This window comes from Primulina tabacum, chromosome 10 (genome assembly GCF_025594145.1).
Source record: "Primulina tabacum isolate GXHZ01 chromosome 10, ASM2559414v2, whole genome shotgun sequence".
NCBI lineage: Eukaryota > Viridiplantae > Streptophyta > Magnoliopsida > Lamiales > Gesneriaceae > Primulina > Primulina tabacum.
In genome coordinates, this window is record NC_134559.1 from 36891177 (window position 1) to 36911073 (window position 19897).

General features: G+C 39.5%; 6 non-coding genes and 5 pseudogenes across 6 annotated transcripts; all 11 read left to right on the plus strand.

Moving 5' to 3' along the window:
- The first annotated feature begins 9663 nt into the window (after positions 1-9663).
- LOC142510751 (5S ribosomal RNA) lies at positions 9664-9782 on the plus strand (annotated as a pseudogene).
- A 678-nt stretch (positions 9783-10460) lies between these two features.
- LOC142511981 (5S ribosomal RNA) lies at positions 10461-10579 on the plus strand (annotated as a pseudogene).
- Positions 10580-11251: 672 nt separating this feature from the next.
- Positions 11252-11370, plus strand: LOC142507482 (5S ribosomal RNA). The gene has a single exon (XR_012805739.1). It is a non-coding gene; the product is annotated as a 5S ribosomal RNA (ribosomal RNA).
- Positions 11371-12042: 672 nt separating this feature from the next.
- LOC142512384 (5S ribosomal RNA) lies at positions 12043-12160 on the plus strand (annotated as a pseudogene).
- A 2211-nt stretch (positions 12161-14371) lies between these two features.
- On the plus strand, positions 14372-14493 carry LOC142512201 (5S ribosomal RNA; annotated as a pseudogene).
- Positions 14494-15174: 681 nt separating this feature from the next.
- Positions 15175-15293, plus strand: LOC142510064 (5S ribosomal RNA). Its single transcript, XR_012808201.1, has one exon. It is a non-coding gene; the product is annotated as a 5S ribosomal RNA (ribosomal RNA).
- Positions 15294-15968: 675 nt separating this feature from the next.
- LOC142511245 (5S ribosomal RNA) lies at positions 15969-16087 on the plus strand (annotated as a pseudogene).
- Positions 16088-16757: 670 nt separating this feature from the next.
- LOC142507225 (5S ribosomal RNA) lies at positions 16758-16876 on the plus strand. The gene has a single exon (XR_012805486.1). It is a non-coding gene; the product is annotated as a 5S ribosomal RNA (ribosomal RNA).
- A 677-nt stretch (positions 16877-17553) lies between these two features.
- LOC142507820 (5S ribosomal RNA) lies at positions 17554-17671 on the plus strand. Its single transcript, XR_012806063.1, has one exon. It is a non-coding gene; the product is annotated as a 5S ribosomal RNA (ribosomal RNA).
- Positions 17672-18354: 683 nt separating this feature from the next.
- Positions 18355-18473, plus strand: LOC142513865 (5S ribosomal RNA). Its single transcript, XR_012809789.1, has one exon. It is a non-coding gene; the product is annotated as a 5S ribosomal RNA (ribosomal RNA).
- A 678-nt stretch (positions 18474-19151) lies between these two features.
- On the plus strand, positions 19152-19270 carry LOC142508017 (5S ribosomal RNA). Its single transcript, XR_012806251.1, has one exon. It is a non-coding gene; the product is annotated as a 5S ribosomal RNA (ribosomal RNA).
- Positions 19271-19897: the final 627 nt, after the last annotated feature.

Consider the following 19897-nt stretch of genomic DNA (forward strand, 5'->3'; position numbering starts at 1 on the left):
TAAGGATTTCAATAGGCAAAATAATTAGGATTGAGGAGACATAAGTACATCATAAGATTTATTATTTTATTACAGTAGCGCAGCGGAAACGTGGAATATTGAGATTCTAGAATTAAGAGTCTAAACTTTGGGATTATCAAGGATAAGCGAATTTCGCGGACGAAATTCAATTTAAGAGGGGAAGATTGTAACGTCCCGAAAATCGGAAAGTCCACGTAAACCACATGCATGCAAATTATTAAATTCTTTGGTATTTCATTAAATTCTTTTAAAGCATAAAATGTATTTTTATTTTATTAAATTGTGTTTAATTATTTTTATGCATTTTATGCATAATTCATGCATGGTAGAATTTATTCCATACATTTTATAAGTTCATGCATTAAGGTTTTTAAGTTGCATTTCGCTCTCGAACGAGGATCAGAGACCGGAGAATTTTCAAGAAAATTATTTTTACTACACGATTAAGTTCTATTAATTAATATAAGATGTTTTAAAGGTATTTTTCAAGAATTGAGATTTATTGGGTATTTTTATCCGCAGAATTTTATTTTTACCCGGTAAGCAAATTTTATCGAATCGGAGGATTTTTTGAGGGTTCGGCTATATATTTTCAAAAACTTTACACCACGAAATATTTTTCGGGAGTGTGTTTGGACTTAATGAGACTACTTTTAAGCTTTTTGGGCTTAAAATCCTTTTTAAATCTTTAATTAACAACTTATGGCCTATTATGTTTTAATTAACTACATAATAAATCCCTAAGGACCCACTACACCTAACATTACCCTCCCCAATCAGCCGACACCCTCAATCCCATCTCAACATTTTCATAGAAATCCCAGCAGCTGAAAGCACGGCCATTTCCATTCAAGGCGTAAGAAAATTCTCCGACTTGATTCCCGACGCTCGTTCTTCGGTTTTCTTGCGAAATATTTTCACCAGGCACGCTCTATATCATTCTTCTGCATCATACACGTTTTATATACTGAGTTTGGTGTTCATGCATGAAAAGTTTCGATCCAAGCTTGTCTATGGAAGATCTTTGATTTTCTTGTGTTTATTGCATTCTTTTTGTTTCAAGTCTCACATTTTGTTGAATTGTGCAAGGAGGCTGCCGTTTTGTTGATGCTAAGGGACTGTTTAGAGCAGGTTAGTGGAGTCATGAGGCTGGTGTAAGGTTCGGTAGGTTTGGAGTGAAGGCCGAGATGTGTAGCGGCTTGGGGTTTCTCGTTTTCTTTGTCTAGATCGGTGGGTAGATGAAGTCTGGTGGTGCAAGGGCGACTCTAGAACTTGAATAGACTCTGGTGGGTCTGAACCATGGTCTGGAAATGCACGAACGCTGCTGGTCTTGTCCTAGAAGCCGCAAGGGAAGAGTTGGACGAGTTGGGTTCGATTGGTGTTGTGGGGAGTGTAGCGATAGGGTGATCTACGCCTGATGCATGAGGCTGATGGCGTGGGTGCAGTAGGTTCAGGGGAGCCCTATGGTGGTCTAGGAAAGGCTGAGACGTGCCTGGTTCCATCGGTGTTGGGCTAAGACGCGAGAATAGGGAGGTAGTGTAGTAGGGTAGGCGAAAGGGGAAGAGGCTGATTTCCAGCATCTTGTAAGGCCTGATCGAATGGTTAAAGCGACGGGTTTGGATGTTTATAAGGCCTTTTAAGTGTTTATTAGGTGTGGTAAAATGTTGGGAAAAATACGGTTAAGTTTCGAGTCGATTCGGCTTAAAACCGGGACACCGGTCCAAGTTTTAAAACAATTCAGTTAAGTTATAAAATGGGCTCGAGTTTACGTCTAGGGATGCTTTTAAATATGTTTTGGGATATTTTAAGGAATTTGGTAAGCTTCGGATCAAAATAATGAGTTTTAGATTTATCCGGGATTTAGTCGCAACACGAAACGTTAATTACAGAATTAATTGAAACGCTAGATTTAAGCTTAATTAAATTATGAAAAATTATATTTAAAGTCAAATAATTATAAGAAGTCTAAGTTTTTAATTTGGGAATTTTATGCTAAGGTTTGTTTTAATTCGGGATTAAAGCGCGTTAATATGTTATGTTTAAAAATTAATTTAAAATTCATCGATTTAAGCCAAATAAAAATATGGGAAAATTTTTGTAGGCTTAAATAATTATTTGAGACATGTTAGAGTCAATGGAATTAAGAAAATGTCAAAAACGTGAAATTTTACGTCTAAGGACAAAATGGTAATTTTTGGGTTTCTAGGGGCAAAATGGTCATTTTGCACCCGGGGTTAGATGTTGGTCCTGGCAGCGCCTTGAGCACAAATTTACTATATTTTAAAGTTTTATGCATCATGATCACGATTTTTAAGATTTTATGAAAATATACGTTGCATGATTGGTTTAAAGGAAAAATTACGTATATGCATGTTTTTATTAAGTGGTGAATATCATGATGTTTTTGAAGGATGGGAGTTGGTTGTGACTGACGATGTATATGTATACGATGATAGGATTGGAGATATCGTGAGGGAAAAGGCCCTAGAGGGAGCCCGTTTACGGGAGAAGGCCCCAGAGGGAGCTCGACGATCGTATTTCCATTGACATGATATGAGATATGATGAGCTGAGGTCAAGGCTCAGTGGACGGGTAATGCTGTCGCTGATGTCCCCGCTGCCAGGTACCACGGTTTTATAGATGGATCCATTGATAGAGCTGATACGATAGAGCTGATACGAAAGTCACAACTAATGAACTGAATTCAGTTAAAAAGAAAATGTTTAAGTTTATGATGACATGATTTTTTACGATATGATTTGATACGACATGTTTATATTCATGTTTTAAAGTTTATGAAAGGTATGTTGGCATTATGATTTTACAATACACGTTTATGTTATGCTTTTAAGTTCATGAAAGATATGTTGAGTATGTTATTTTTCACTACTGTGTGCTATGTATATGTACTTGTTATTCCTGGTATAGGTGTGTTGATTCTTTAGACTCACTAGGCGTGTGTGATGCAGGTGAGCTAAATGTTGAGGAGACTATAGGTGCCGAACTCTGAGTAGGCAGACCTGGTGCGATGACACGACCCGAGGACTACATGTTTTCCGCATTACGATTTATGAGATTGAGAGGAAATGAATATTTTCACACGTTGATGATTTTAAGATTTTTATTAGTTTATGTTTTCGTATGATTGTAGATGAGTTTGGTTATTTTTTTACTGTCAAATTATTACGATTATTTTAAATGTTATTTCGAAAATGTGAGCTTTTATTTAAAAAAAATGTCCTGTAGAATTTTAAAAATGAGTGAGACGTTACAGTTGGTATCAGAGGAAGGGCCATGTATAGGGTTGTGCCACCGCCAGTTTCTGCAGCTCAGTCTTCAAGCCTCAAGTCTCGAAGCTTTTATGATTTCAATGTTTTCAATGTTTTACTCATATCACCTGCATGTTAACATGATTTACGCTTTATGATGATTTATGGTATATGTTTAACTGCTTTTATGATTTAAGGATTTACTGTTTTAAAAACTAGATTAAACTGCATGTTGGTTACGTTTGGAATTGGACGTGTCTAAGAATTCGAATATTGGTCTTTAGGAGAAGTGGATAATGATTTGATTATACCGATTTTTAGGTTAGAAGTACTGATGTTCTACTCTTTGGGGTAATAAGTTAATCTTGAAAGTTATGAATGCTTTTGGGACTTGTAGAATTTCTAAGAAATTATTGATAGTTCGTGGTTGCTAGTTGAATTAATTTTTGATGAATCCATACAAGGATTAATGATTCGAAAACTACGACGATCTTTGTAAGTATAAAAACGTAGAATTTATTTAGGATGCATGCTCTACCTAATGGGACCTAAGGATTTAATTGAATTGATTGAGAATTTAAAGGACCTAATTGTAATAGCCAATAATTGAGGACCTGAGTGCAACAATAAAATTCTAAGGGACTATTTCGAATTTACCAAACTTTGGGACTAAATTTTTAGTTTTGAGAATTTTAAGGTTTAATGAGGCCAAGTCGAAAATTTTATGGAAAAAAATGCAAATTTCGAGGAGTTATAAAGCCAAAATTGTAATCTTTGACAATTTTAAAGACCAAATTGTAAATTTTGAAATTTTGAGGATTAAAATTCGCACTTTTGAGGAACACTTGGGTAAAATCAGTAATTTTCGAGGTTATGAGAATTGATCTTGGGTCTAATAAAGTTAAGATTATTGAATTTTATGTTACGAGAAACCTATAAAATGGGATTAGGAACGCCAAGAACTTATGGATAATTTTTGGATTCTCGAGATTAAGAACAAATTCGGATAATATTCGAGGAAAGTAAGAACTAATTTTGAAATTTTTAAGAAATTTAGGGATTTGTTTAGCAGTAAGTGAGAATTGAATGGTTTAAATGATAAGACTTTTCGGTTATTTGAGCTTGAAGAGATAATTAGAACTTGGTTATAATCTGGGTTATAATGTAATAAGGAATGACAATCAAGGGCATTGTAGGATGATTCAATATTGGGCTTGAAAATCTAAATGTTAATGGAATAAGACAATGGAAAAAAATTAAGAATTTAGAGTAATAACAATTTAAGGTAAAGTGATCATTTAGTCAAGTTACAAGATTAGACATTAAGTTAACTTATTTTTGAGGACTTAAGGTTTGATGTAGCATAAGTTTTAATCATGATCTTAAGAGTTAAAATTATATCTTTGTTGGAATTTAATTTTTCTAGAAAGTTGGGTATGTTTGATGGTTAGGTTACTCGATAGATGCATGTAAGAATTGAGGTACACACCTCGTCTTGAGGAATTTTTGGTAAGTTATTAAGAAACTTGAGAATAAGTGAATATGTGTGTTGGAATTATGTTATCTAATACTATTTGGGTCGCGTAAGCTTGAATTTTAAGTTTATGGAATACGTGTTCATACGAAAATTTTGGGTGAAAAATAATAATAATAATAATAAAAAGAATTAGTTGTGTTCAACATAAGTTATCAATTAATGAATATTAAGATTTTTATCGAGTGAGAAATCTAAAAAGCTTGATATGGGGATTCTAGAACTCTATGGAGTATAAGTGAAGTTGATTTATTAGAGTTAGTCTAAGGCTCCCATGGGATGACTTAATAAGTTTTATACGCTAGTATGTATGAAGCATTGAGAATACGTAAGAATGCAACATTCATTTCAACGAGGAAAGTCCAAGGGCCTTAAGCCTCAACTAAATTTTAATTGGGAAGAAAATAGTTTAAGCATGTGATTGATGATAGAAGTGTTTTATTAATTAGGTAGAAGTTCGATAGTTTTATGGATTAACGCTACTCGAATTTAAAGATTTGCAACAATTTAATATTTGGGATGTACTTGTAAATAATTAAGTTACGTAAGTTTGGTGCTATAAGATAAAGATTCGATTCAAGGATCTTAGGCGAATATCATTATGGGCTTTAGATAAGGTTTAACTTTTAAGTGTATCACCGAAGATATAAGTCGATCAGTAAAATCTTGGTGTTAAAATTTCTTAAGTTGCATAAATGATAATGTAATAAGTTGATAAACATTACGGGTATAGTATAAGAAAAGTAAGACGAAATAAAATTCGAACTGCCATTTCTAATATTGGGAAGTTTGAGAAAAGTCGGAATTTGAGGCATGAGTAGAATAGAACTAAGTCGCAATAAGTCGTTCTAGGTTGCAATTCGCAAATAAGGATTTCAATAGGCAAAATAATTAGGATTGAGGAGACATAAGTACATCCTAAGATTTATTATTTTATCACAGTAGCGCAGCGGAAACGTGGAATATTGAGGTTATAGAATTAAGAGTCTAAACTTTGTGATTATCAAGGATAAGCGAATTTCGCGGACGAAATTCAATTTAAGGGGGGAAGATTGTAACGTCCCGAAAATCGGAAAGTCCACGTAAACCACATGCATGCAAATTATTAAATTCTTTGGTATTTCATTAAATTCTTTTAAAGCATAAAATTTATTTTTATTTTATTAAATTGTGTTTAATTATTTTTATGCATTTTATGCATAATTCATGCATGGTAGAATTTATTCCATACATTTTATAAGTTCATGCATTAAGGTTTTTAAGTTGCATTTCGCTCTCGAACGAGGATCAGAGACCGGAGAATTTTCAAGAAAATTATTTTTACTACACGATTAAGTTCTATTAATTAATATAAGATGTTTTAAAGGTATTTTTCAAGAATTGAGATTTATTGGGTATTTTTATCCGCAGAATTTTATTTTTACCCGGTAAGCAAATTTTATCGAATCGGAGGATTTTTTGAGGGTTCGGCTATATATTTTCAAAAACTTTACACCACGAAATATTTTTCGGGAGTGTGTTTGGACTTAATGAGACTACTTTTAAGCTTTTTGGGCTTAAAATCCTTTTTAAATCTTTAATTAACAACTTATGGCCTATTATGTTTTAATTAACTACATAATAAATCCCTAAGGACCCACTACACCTAACATTACCCTCCCCAATCAGCCGACACCCTCAATCCCATCTCAACATTTTCATAGAAATCCCAGCAGCTGAAAGCACGGCCATTTCCATTCAAGGCGTAAGAAAATTCTCCGACTTGATTCCCGACACTCGTTCTTCGGTTTTCTTGCGAAATATTTTCACCAGGCACGCTCTATATCATTCTTCTGCATCATACACGTTTTATATGCTGAGTTTGGTGTTCATGCATGAAAAGTATCGATCCAAGCTTGTCTATGGAAGATCTTTGATTTTCTTGTGTTTATTGCATTCTTTTTGTTTCAAGTCTCACATTTTCTTGAATTGTGCAAGGAGGCTGCCGTTTTTTTGATGCTAAGGGACTGTTTAGAGCAGGTTAGTGGAGTCATGAGGCTGGTGTAAGGTTCGGTAGGTTTGGAGTGAAGGCCGAGATGTGTAGCGGCTTGGGGTTTCTCGTTTTCTTTGTCTAGATCGGTGGGTAGGTGAAGTCTGGTGGTGCAAGGGCGACTCTAGACCTTGAATAGACTCTGGTGGGTCTTAACCATGGTCTGGAAATGCACGAACGCTGCTGGTCTTGTCCTAGAAGCCGCAAGGGAAGAGTTGGACGAGTTGGGTTCGATTGGTGTTGTGGGGAGTGTAGCGATAGGGTGATCTACGCCTGATGCATGAGGCTGATGGCGTGGGTGCAGTAGGTTCAGGGGAGCCCTATGGTGGTCTAGGAAAGGCTGATACGTGCCTGGTTCCATCGGTGTTGGGCTAAGACGCGAGAATAGGAAGGTAGTGTAGTAGGGTAGGCGAAAGGGGAAGAGGCTGATTTCCAGCATCTTGTAAGGCCTGATCGAATGGTTTAAGCAACGGGTCTGGATGTTTATAAGGCCTTTTAAGTGTTTATTAGGTGTGGTAAAAAGTTGGGAAAAATACGGTTAAGTTTCGAGTCGATTCGGCTTAAAACCGGGACACCGGTCCAAGTTTTAAAACAATTCGGTTAAGTTATAAAACGGGCTCGAGTTTACGTCTAGGGATGCTTTTAAATATGTTTTGGGATATTTTAAGGAATTTGGTAAGCTTTGGATCAAAATAATGAGTTTTGGATTTATCCGGGATTTAGTCGCAACACGAAACGTTAATTACAGAATTAATTGAAACGCTAGATTTAAGCTTAATTAAATTATGAAAAATTATATTTAAAGTCAAATTATTATAAGAAATCTAAGTTTTTAATTTGGGAATTTTATGCTAATGTTTGGTTTAATTCGGGATTAAAGCGCGTTAATATGTTATGTTTAAAAATTAATTTAAATTCATCGATTTAAGCCAAATAAAAATATGGGAAAATTTTTGTAGGCTTAAATAATTATTTGGGACATGTTAGATTAAATGGAATTAAGAAAATGTCATACGTCTAAGGGCAAAATGGTAATTTTTGGGTTTTTAGGGGCAAAATGGTCATTTTGCACCCGGGGTTAGATGTTGGTCCTGGCAGCGCCATGAGCACAAATTTACTATATTTTAAAGTTTTATGCATCATGATCACGATTTTTAATATTTTATGAAAATATACGTTGCATTCTTGGTTTAAAGAAAAAATTACGTATATGCATGTTTTTATTAAGTGGTGAATATCATGATGTTTTTGAAGGATGGGAGTTGGTTGTGACTGACGATGTATATGTATACGATGATAGGATTGGAGATATCGTGAGGGAAAAGGCCCTAGAGGGAGCCCGTTTACGGGAGAAGGCCCCAGAGGGAGCCCGACGATCGTATTTTCATTGACATGATATGAGATATGATGAGCTGAGGCCAAGGCTCAGTGGACGGGTAATGCTGTCGCTGATGTCCCCGCCGCCGGGTACCACGGTGTTATAGATGGATCCATCGATAGAGCTGATAAGATAGAGCTGATACGAAAGTCACAACTAATAAACTGAATTCAGTTAAAAAGAAAATGTTTAAGTTTATGATGACATGATTTAATACGATATGATTTGATACGACATGTTTATATCATGTTTTAAAGTTTATGAAAGGTATGTTGGCATTATGATTTTACAATACACGTTTATGTTATGCTTTTAAGTTCATGAAAGATATGTTGAGTATGATATTTTTCACTGCTGTGTGCTATGTATATGTACTTGTTATTCCTGGTATAGGTGTGTTGATTCTTTAGACTCACTAGGCGTGTGTGATGCAGGTGAGCTAAATGTTGAGGAGACTATAGGTGCCGAACTCTGAGTAGGCAGACCTGGTGCGATGACACGACCCGAGGACCACATGTTTTCCGCATTACGATTTATGAGATTGGGAGGAAATGAATATTTCACACGTTGATGATTTTAAGATTTTTATTAGTTTATGTTTTCGTATGATTGTAGATGAGTTTGGTTATTTTTTACTGTCAAATTATTACGATTATTTTAAATGTTATTTCGAAAATGCGAGCTTTTATTTAAAAAAAATGTCCAGTGGAATTTTAAAAATGAGTGAGACGTTACAGTGCGTGTTGCACCCCTTTTCGTGTTTTTCTATTTTTGATTACTTGTTGACAGACTATTTTCGACTCAAATCATCTGAATCTCGATTGGGACCAGATAAGACATGTGAAAGCAACGTAGCTCGGACACTGCCGGATTTGGACAAAATTGAAACCTAATTTGATTGAAACGGGCAAACGAACGTGACTCATTACTCCGCAATGAGCTGGCGAGATTTTAGCCGAATTCCTTCTCTAAGACCCTCTAATTTGCGATTTTCCGCTTCTGTTAAACTTCCGTTTCCTCGAAAAATCCGCTTAGGAAGTCCGAAATTCGATTTCGGTTCCATTTTATCGTATTCAGGCATAATAATAACTTTACATTCGCTATTTGCTTTTTCTTATTTTTTTCTATTTTCTGGGAACATTTAGCGATTTTTGTTGTCTTGAGCAGGTTTCGTGCGGAAGGGTATGACGCATATTACTCCGGAGATGGCTAACTCGTTAAAAAAAATTATTTCAACTGCTTTATCCATAATTTACGTAAACGGTCGTGACACGAGGACTTACCAGGGAGGTCACCCATCCTAGTTCTGCCATCGCGCCAGAACGCTTAACTTCATGGTTCTGATTGGGCGAGAGCAGTGCCGCGTGTTGTCCATCGCCGCCTGCTCCACACGTACTCGTGGGATATAAGAATAAAAATCCCACTCAATGTCGGGTGCGATCATACCAGCACTAATGCACCGGATCCCATCAAAACTCCGAAGTTAAGCGTGCTTTGCCGAGAGCAGCACTAGGATGGGTGATCCCCTGGAAAGTCCTCGTGTTGCACCCCTTTACGTGTTTTTCTAGTTTTGATTACTTGTTGACAGAAGATTTTCGGCTTAAATAATCTAAATCTCGATTAGGATTAGATAAGACATGTGAAATCAACGTAGCTCAAGCACTACCGGATTTGGACAAAATTGTAGCCTAATTTGATTGTAAACGGGCAAACGAACAAGACTCATTACTCCACAAGAAGCTGGCGAGATTTTAGCCGAATTCCTTCTCTAGGACCCTCTAATTTGCGATTTTCCGCTTTTGTTAAGCTTTCGTTTCCTCGAGAAATCCGCTTAGGAAGTTCGAAATTCTATTTCGGTTCCATTTTATTGTATCTCACGCATAATAATATCTTTATATTCACTATTTTCTTCTTCTTATTTTTTTTTCTCTTTTCTGGGAACATTTAGCAATTTTTTTTGTCGTGAGCCGGTTCTGTGCTGAATGGTATAACGCAAATTACTCCGGAGACGGTTAACTCATTAAAAACAATTATTTCGATTGTTTTAGCCATAATTTACGTAAACGGTCGCGACACGTGGGCTGCCAGAGAGGTCACCCATCCTCGCTCTGCCATCGCGCCAGAACGCTTAACTTCATGGTTCTGATTAGGCGAGAGTAGAGCCGCGTGTTTTCTATCACCGCCCGCACGTACTCGAGGGATATAAGAATAAACATCCCACTCAATGTCGGGTGTGATCATACCTGCACTTATGCACCGAATCCCATCAAAACTCCGAAGTTAAGCGTGCTTGGTCAAGAGCAGTACTAGGATGGGTGAACCCCTTGAAATTCCTCGTGTTGCACCCCTTTCTATTTTTGATTACTTGTTGACAGACGATTTTCGGCTCAAATCATCTGAATCTCGATCGGGACCAGATAAGACATGTGAAAACAACGTAGCTCGGACACTGCCGGATTTGGACAAAATTGCAGGCTAATTTGATTGTAAACGGGCAAACGAACGAGACTCATTACTCCGCAATGAGCTGGCGAGATTTTAGCCGAATTCTTTCCCTAAGACACTCTAATTTGCGATTTTTTGTTTCTGTTAAGCTTCTGTTTCCTCGAGAAATCCGTTTAGGAAGTCCAAAATTCGATTCCGGTTCTATTTTATCGTATCCCATGTATAATAATAGCTTTACATTCGCTATTTTCTTCTTCTTATTTTTTTTCTATTTTCTGTGAACATTTAGCGATTTTTGTTGTCGTGAGCCGGTTCGGTGCAGAAGGTATGACGCAGATGACTCCGGAGACGGTTAACTCATTGAAAACAATTATTTCGACTGTTTTAGCTATAATTATGTAAACGGTCGCGACACAAGGACTTCCAAGGGAGGTCACCCATCCTAGCTCTGTCATCGCGCCAGAACGCTTAAATTCATAGGTTCTGATGGGCGAGAGCAGTGCCGCGTGTTGTCCATCGCCGCCAGCTCCACACGTACTCGAGGGATATAGAAATAAACATCCCACTCAATGGTCGGGTGCGATCATACCAGCACTATGCACCGGATCCCATCAGAACTCCGAAGTAAAGCGTGCTTTGGACGAGAGCAGTACTAGGATGGGTGACCCTCTAGGAAGTTCTCGTGTTGCACCCCTTTTCGTGTTTTCTATTTTTGATTACTTGTTGACAGATGATTTTCGGCTCAATCATCTGAATCACGATCGTGATCAGATAAGACATGTGAAATCAACGTAGCTTGGGCACTGCCGGATTTGGAAAAAATTGAAGCCTAATTTGATTGTAACGGGCAAACGAACGAGACTCATTACTCCGCAATGAGCTGGCGAGATTTTAGCCGAATTCCTTCTCCAGACCTCTAATTAGCGTTTTTTTCGCTTTTGTTCAGCTTCCGTTTCTTCTACAAATCTGCTTACGAAGTCTGAAATCGATTTCGGTTCCATTTTATCGTATCCAGGCATAATAATAGCTTTACATTCGCTATTTTCTTCTTCTTATTTCTTTTTCTATTTCTGGGAACATTTAGCGATTTTTGTTGTCTTGAGCAGGTTTCGTGCTGAAGGGTATGACGCATATTTCTCCGAGACGGTTAACTCGTTAAAAACAATATTTCAACTGTTTTATCCATAATTTACATAAACGGTCGTGACACGAGGACTTCCAGGGAGGTCACCCATCCTAGCTCTGCCATAGCGCCAGAACGCTTAACTTCATGGTTCTGATTGGGCGAGAGCAGTGCCGCGTGTTGTCCATTGCCGCCCGCGCACACGTACTCGAGGGATATAAGAATAACATCCCACTCAATGTCGGGAGCGATCCTACCAGCACTAATGCACTGGATCCCATCAGAAATCTGAAGTTAGCATGCTTGGGCGAGAGCAGTATTAGGATGGGTGTCCCCCTGGGAAGTCCTCGTGTTACACCCTTTTTTGTGTTTTTCTATTTTGATTACTTGTTGACAGACGATTTTCGGCTCAAATCATCTGAATCTTGATCGAGACCAAATAAGAAATGTGAAATCAACGTAGCTCGGACACTGTCGGATTTGGACAAAATTGTAGCCTAATTTGATTGTTAACGGTCAAACGAACGAGACTCATTACTCCGCAATGAGCTGGCGAGATTTTAGCCGAATTCCTTCTCTAAGACTCTCTAATTTGTGATTTTTCGTTTCTGTAAGCTTCCGTTCCTCAAGAATCCGCTTAGGAAGTTCTAAATTCGATTCCGGTTCCATTTTAATCGTATCCCAGGCATAATAATAGCTTTACATTCGCTATTTTCTTTTTCTATTTTTTTTCTATTTTTTGGGAACATTTAGCGATTTTTGTCGTCGTGAGCCGGTTCTGTGCGGAAGAATATGACGCATATTACTGCGGTGATGGTTAACTCATTAAAAATAATTATTTTGACTGTTTTATCCATAATTTACGTAAACGGTCACGGCACGAGGACTTCCAAGGGAGGTCACCCATCCTAGCTCTGCCATCGCGCCAGAACGGCTTAACTTCATGGTTCTGATTGGGCGAGAGCAGTGCCGCGTGTTGTCCATCGCCGCCCGCTCCACACGTACTCGAGGGATATAAGAATAAACATACCACTCAATATCGGGTGCGATCATACCTGAACTTATGCACCAGTACTATGATGGTGAACCCATGGGAAGTCCTCGGTTACACCCTTTTCGTGTTTTTCTATTTTTGATTACTTGTTGACAGACGATTTTCGGCTCAAATAATCTGAATCTCGATCAGGATTAGATAAGACATGTGAAATCAACATAGCTCAAGCACTGCCGGATTGGACAAAATTGTAGCCTAATTTGATTGTAAACGGGCAAACGAACGGACTCATTACTCAACAGAAGCTGGCGAGATTTTAGCCGAATTCCTTTTCTAGGACCCTCTATTTGCGATTTTCCCTTCTGTTAAGCTTTCGTTTCCTCGAGAATCCGCTTAGGATTCGAAATTCGATTTCGGTTCCATTTTATTGTATCTCACGCATAATAATAGCTTTACATTCACTATTTTCGTCTTCTTATTTTTTTTTCTATTTTCATTGGAACATTTAGCAATTTTTTTGTCGATGAGCCGGTTCTGTGCGAATAGTATAACGCAAATTAATCCGGAGACGGTTAACTCATTAAAACAATTATTTCGATTGTTTTAGCCATAATTTACGTAAACAGTCGCGACACGTGGGCTTGCCGGGAGGTCACCCATCCTCGCTCTGTCATCGCGCCAGAACGCTTAACTTCATGGTTCTGATTAGCAGAGTAAGCCGCGTGTTTTTCCATCACCGTCCGCTCCACACTACTCGAGGGATATAAGAATAAACATCCCACTCAATGTCGGGTGTGATATACCTCACTTATGCACCGGATCCCATCAAAACTCCGAAGTTAAGCGTGCTTGGTCAAGAGCAGTACTAGGATGGTGTGACCCCATTGGAAGTCCACGTGTGCACCCCTTTCTATTTTGAATTACTTGTTGACAGACGATTTTCGGCTCAATCATCTGAATCTCGATCGGGACCAGATAAGACATGTGAAAAACAACGTAGCTCGGACACCTGCCGGATTGGACAAAATTGCAGGCTAATTTATTGTAAACGGGCAAACGAACGAGACTCATTACCTCGCATGAGCTGGCGAGCGGTTTTGCCGAATTCTTTCCCTAAGACACCTCTAATTTGCGATTTTCTGTTTCTGGTTAACTTCGGTTGCCTCGCAAGAAATCCGTTTTGAGGCAATCCGAAATTCGATTTCCGGTTCATCTTATCGTATCCCATGTAATAATAATAGATTTACAATCGCTATTTTCTTCTGCTTATTTTTTTTCTATTTTCTGTGAACATTTAGCGATTTTTGTTGTAGTGAGCGGGTCGTGCAGAAGGGTATGACCGCAGATGACTTCGGAGACGAGTTAACTCATTAAAAACAATTATTTCGACTGTTTTAGCTATATTATGTAACGGTCGCGACACAAGGACTTCCAAGGGAGGTCACCCATCTACTCTGTCATCGCGCCAGAACGCTTAAATTCATGGTTCTGATTGGGCGAGAGCAGTGCCGCGTGTTGTCCATCGCCGCCATCTCCACACGTACTCGGGGATATAAGAATAAACATCCCACTCAATGTCGGTGCGATCATACCAGCACTAATGCACCGAATCCCATCAGAACTCCGAAGTTAAGCGTGCTTTTGGACAGAGAGCGTACTAGGATGGTGGACCCTCTGGGAAGTTCTCTGTGTTGCATCCCTTTTCGTGTTTTTCTATTTTTGATTACTTGTTGACGAAGCCGTTTTCGGCTCAAATCATCTGAAATCTTGATCGAGACCAGATAAGAAATGTGAAATCAACGTAGCTCGGACACTGCCGGATTTGGACAAAATTGTAGCCTAATTTGATTGTTAACGGTCAAACGAACGAGACTCATTACTCCGCAATGAGCTGGCGAGATTTTAGCCGAATTCCTTCTCTAAGACTCTCTAATTTGTGATTTTCCGCTTCTGTTAAGGTTCCGTTTCCTCAAGAAATTTGCTTAGGAAGTTCTAAATTCGATTCTGGTTCCATTTTATCGTATCCCAGGCATAATAATAGCTTTACATTCGCTATTTTCTTCTTATTTTTTTTTCTATTTTTTGGGAACATTTAGCGATTTTTGTCGTCGTGAGCCGGTTCTGTGCGGAAGGGTATGACGCATATTACTGCGGTGACGGTTAACTCATTAAAAACAATTATTTTGACTGTTTTATCCATAATTTACGTAAACGGTCACGGCACGAGGACTTCCAAGAAAGGTCACCCATCCTAGCTCTGCCATCGCGCCAGAACGCTTAACTTCATGGTTCTGATTGGGCGAGAGCAGTGCCGCGTGTTGTCCATCGCCGCCCACCACACGTACTCGAGGGATATAAGAATAAACATCCCACTCAATATCGGGTGCGATCATACCTGCACTTATGCACCGGTTCCTATCAGAACTCCTAAGTTAAGCGTGCTTGGGCGAGAGCAGTACTATGATGGGTGAACCCCTGGGAAGTCCTCGTGTTACACCCCTTTTCGTGTTTTTCTATTTTTGATTACTTGTTGACAGACGATTTTCGGCTCAAATAATCTGAATCTCGATCAGGATTAGATAAGACATGTGAAATCAACGTAGCTCAAGCACTGCCGGATTTGGACAAAATTGTAGCCTAATTTGATTGTAAACTGGCAAACGAACGAGACTCATTACTCCACAAGAAGCTGGCGAGATTTAGGCGAATTCCTTCTCTAGGACCCTCTAATTTGCGATTTTCCGCTTCTGTTAAGCTTTCGTTTCCTCGAGAAATCCGCTTAGAAAGTTCGAAATTCGATTTCGGTTCCATTTTATTGTATCTCACGCATAATAGCTTTACATTCACTATTTTCTTCTTCTTATTTTTTTTTCTTTTTCTGGGAACATTTAGCAATTTTTTTTGTCGTGAGCCGGTTCTGTGCAGAATGGTATAACGCAAATTACTCCGGAGACGGTTAACTCATTAAAAACAATTATTTCGATTGTTTTACCCATAATTTACGTAAACGGTCGCGACACGTGGGCTGCCAGGGAGGTCACCCATCCTCGTACCATCGCGCCAGAACGCTTAACTTCATGGTTCTGATTAGGCGAGAGTAGAGCCGCGTGTTTTCCATCACCGCCCGCTCCACACGTACTCGAGGGATATAAAAATAAACATCCCACTCAATGTCGTGTGTGATCATACCTGCACTTATGCACCTGATCCTATCAAAACTCCGAAGTTAAGCGTGCTTGGTCAAGAGCAGTACTAGGATGGGTGACCCCCTTGGAAGTCCTCGTGTTGCACCCCTTTCTATTTTTGATTACTTGTTGACAGACGATTTTCGGCTCAAATCATCTGAATCTCGATCGGGACCAGATAAGACATGTGAAAACGACGTAGCACGGACACTGCCGGATTTGGACAAAATTGCAGGCTAATTTGATTGTAAACGGCCAAACGAACGAGACTCATTACTCCGCAATGAGCTGACGATATTTTAGCCGAATTCTTTCCCTAAGACACTCTAATTTGCGATTTTCCGTTTCTGTTAAGCTTCTGTTTCCTCGAGAAATCCGTTTAGGAAGTCCGAAATTCGATTCCGGTGCCATTTTATCGTATCCCATGTATAATAATAGCTTTACATTCGCTATTTTCTTCTTCTTATTTTTTTCTATTTTCTGTGAACATTTAGCGATTTTTGTTGTCGTGAGCCGGTTCGGTGCAGAAGGGTATGACGCGGATGACTCCGGAGACGGTTAACTCATTAAAAACAATTATTTCGACTGTTTTAGCTATAATTATGTAAACGGTCGCGACACAAGGACTTCCAAGGTAGGTCACCCATCCTAGCTCTGTCATCGCGCCAGAATGCTTAAATTCATGGTTCTGATTGGGCGAGAGCAGTGCCGCGTGTTGTCCATCGCCGCCAGCTCCACACGTACTCGAGGGATATAAGAATAAACATCCACTCAATGTCGGGTGCGATCATACCAGCACTAATGCACCGGATCCCATCAGAACTCCGAAGTTAAGCGTGCTTGGGCGAGAGCAGTACTAGGATGGGTGACCCCCTAGGAAGTTCTCGTATTGCACCCCTTTTCGTGTTTTTCTATTTTTGATTACTTGTTGACAGATGATTTTCGGCTCAAATCATCTGAATCACGATCGGGATCAGATAAGACATGTGAAATCAACGTAGCTTGGGCACTGCCGGATTTGAAAAAAATAGTAGGCTAATTTGGTTGTAAACGGGCAAACGAACGAGACTCATTACTCCGGAATGAGCTGGCGAGATTTTAACCGAATTCTTTCTCTAAGACACTCTAGTTTGCGATTTTCCGCTTCTGTTAAGCTTCTGTTTCCTCAAGAAATCCGTTTAGGAAGTCCGAAATTCGATTCCGGTTCCATTTTATCGTATCCCAGGCATAATAATAGCTTTACATTCGCTATTTTTTCTTCTTTTTTTTCTATTTTCTGTGAACATTTAGCGATTTTTGTTGTCGTGAGCCGGTTCGGTGCAGAAGGTTATGTCGCAGATGACTCGGAGACGGTTAAATCATTAAAAACAATTATTTCGACTGTTTTAGCTATAATTATGTAAACGGTCGCGACACAAGGACTTCCAAGGGAGGTCACCCATCCTAGCTCTGTCATCGCGTCAGAACGCTTAAATTCATGGTTCTGATTGGGCGAGAGCAGTGCCGCGTGTTGTCCATCGCCGTCCGCTCCACACGTACTCGAGGGATATAAGAATAAACATCCCACTCAATGTCGAGTGCGATCATGCCAGCACTAATGCACCGGATCCAGTCAGAACTCCGAAGTTAAGCGTGCTTGGGCGAGACCAGTACTAGGATGGGTGACCCCCTGGAAGTTCTCGTGTTGCACCTCTTTTCGTGTTTTCTACTTTCGATTACTTTTTGACAGACGATTTTCGGCTCAAATCATCTGAATCTCTATCGGGACCAGATAAGACATGTTAAATCAACGTAGCTCGGGCACTGCCGGATTTGGACAAAATTGTAGGCTAATTTGATTGTAAACGGGCAAACGAACGAGACTCACTACTCCACAATGTGCTGGCGAGATTTTAGCCGAATTCCTTCTCTAAGACCCTCTTATTTGCGATTTTCCGCTTCTGTTAAGGTTCCGTTTCCTCGAAAAATCCGCTTAGGAAGTCCGAAATTCGATTCCGGTTCCATTTCATCGTATCCCAGGCATAATAATAGCTTTACATTCGCTATTTTCTTCTTATAATTTTCTTTTCTATTTTCTAGGAACATTTAGCGATTTTTGTTGTCTTGAGCAGGTTTTGTGCGGAAGGGTATGACGCATATTACTCCGGAGACGGTTAACTCGTTAAAAACAATTATTTCAACTGTTTTATCCATAATTTACGTAAACGGTCGTGACACGAGGACTTCCCATGGAGGTCACCCATCCTAGCTCTGCCATCGCGCCAGAACGCTTAATTTCATGGTTCTGATTGGGCGAGAGTAGTGCCGCGTGTTGTCCATCGCCGCCCGCGCCACACGTACTCGAGGGAAGTAATAATAAACATCCCACTATATGTCGGGAGCGATCATACCAGCACTAATGCACCGGATCCCATCAGAACTCCGAAGTTAAGCGTGCTTGGGCGAGACCAGTACTAAGATGGGTGACCCCCTGGTAAGTCCTCGTGTTGCTCCCCTTTTGTGTTTTTCTATTTTTGATTACTTGTTTACAGACAATTTTCGGCTCAAATTATCTGAATCTCGATCGGGACCAGATAAGACATGTGAAATCAACGTAGCTCGGGCACTGCCGGATTTGGACAAAATTGTAGGCTAATTTGATTATAAACGGGCAAACGAACGAGACTCAGTACTCCGTAATGGGCTGGCGAGATTTTAGCCGAATTATTTCTTTAAGACCCTCTAATTTGCGATTTTTCGCTTCGGTTAAACTTCTGTTTCCTCGAGAAATCCGTTTAGGAAGTCCGAAATTCGATTCCGTTTCCATTTTATCGTATCCCAGGCATAATAATAGCTTTACATTTGCTATTTTATTCTTCTTATTTTCTTTTCTATTTCTTGGAAAATTTAGTTTTTGTTGTCGTGAGTCGGTTCTGTGCGGAAGGGTATGACGTAGATTACTCCGGAGACGGTTAACTCATTAAAAACAATTATTTCGACTGTTTTAGCTTTAATTTATGTAAACGGTCGCGACACAAGGACTTCCAAGGGAGGTAACCCATCATAGCTCTTTCATCGCGCCAGAACGCTTAACTTCATGGTTCTGATTGGGCGAGAGCAGTGCCGCGTGTTGTCCATCGCGCCCGCTCCACACGTACTCGAGGGATATAAGAATAAACATCCCACTCAATGTCGGGTGCGATCATACCAGCACTAATGCACCGGATCCCATCAGAACTCCGAAGTTAAGCGTGCTTGGGCGAGAGCAGTACTAGGATGGGTGACCCCCTTGGAAGTCCTCGTGTTGCACCCCTTTTCGTGTTTTTTTTTTGATTACTAGTTGACAGACTATTTTCGGCTCAAATCATCTGAATCTCGATTAGGACCAGTTAAGACATGTGACAACAACGTAGCTCGGACACTGCAGGATTTGGACAAAATTGTAGGCTAATTGGATTGTAAACGGGCAAACGAACGAGACTCATTACTCCACAATGAGCTGGCGAGATTTTAGCCGAATTCTTTCACTAAGACACTCTAATTTGCGATTTTCCGCTTCTGTTAAGCTTCTGTTTCCTCGAGAAATCCGTTAAGGAAGTCCGAAATTCGATTCCGGTTCCATTTTATCGTATCCCGGGCATAATAATAGCTTTACATTCGCTATTTTTTCTTCTTATTTTTTTCTATTTTCTGTGAACATTTAGCGATTTTGTTGTCGTGAGCCGGTTCGGTGCATAAGGGCATGACGCAGATGACTCCGGAGGCGTTTAAGTCATTAAAAATAATTTCGACTGTTTTAGCTATAATTATGTAAACGGTCGCGACACAAGGACTTCCAAGGGAGGTCACCCATCCTAGCTCTGTCATCGCGTCAGAACGCTTAAATTCATGGTTCTGATTGGGCGAAAGCAGTGCCGCGTGTTGTCCATCGCCCGCCGCG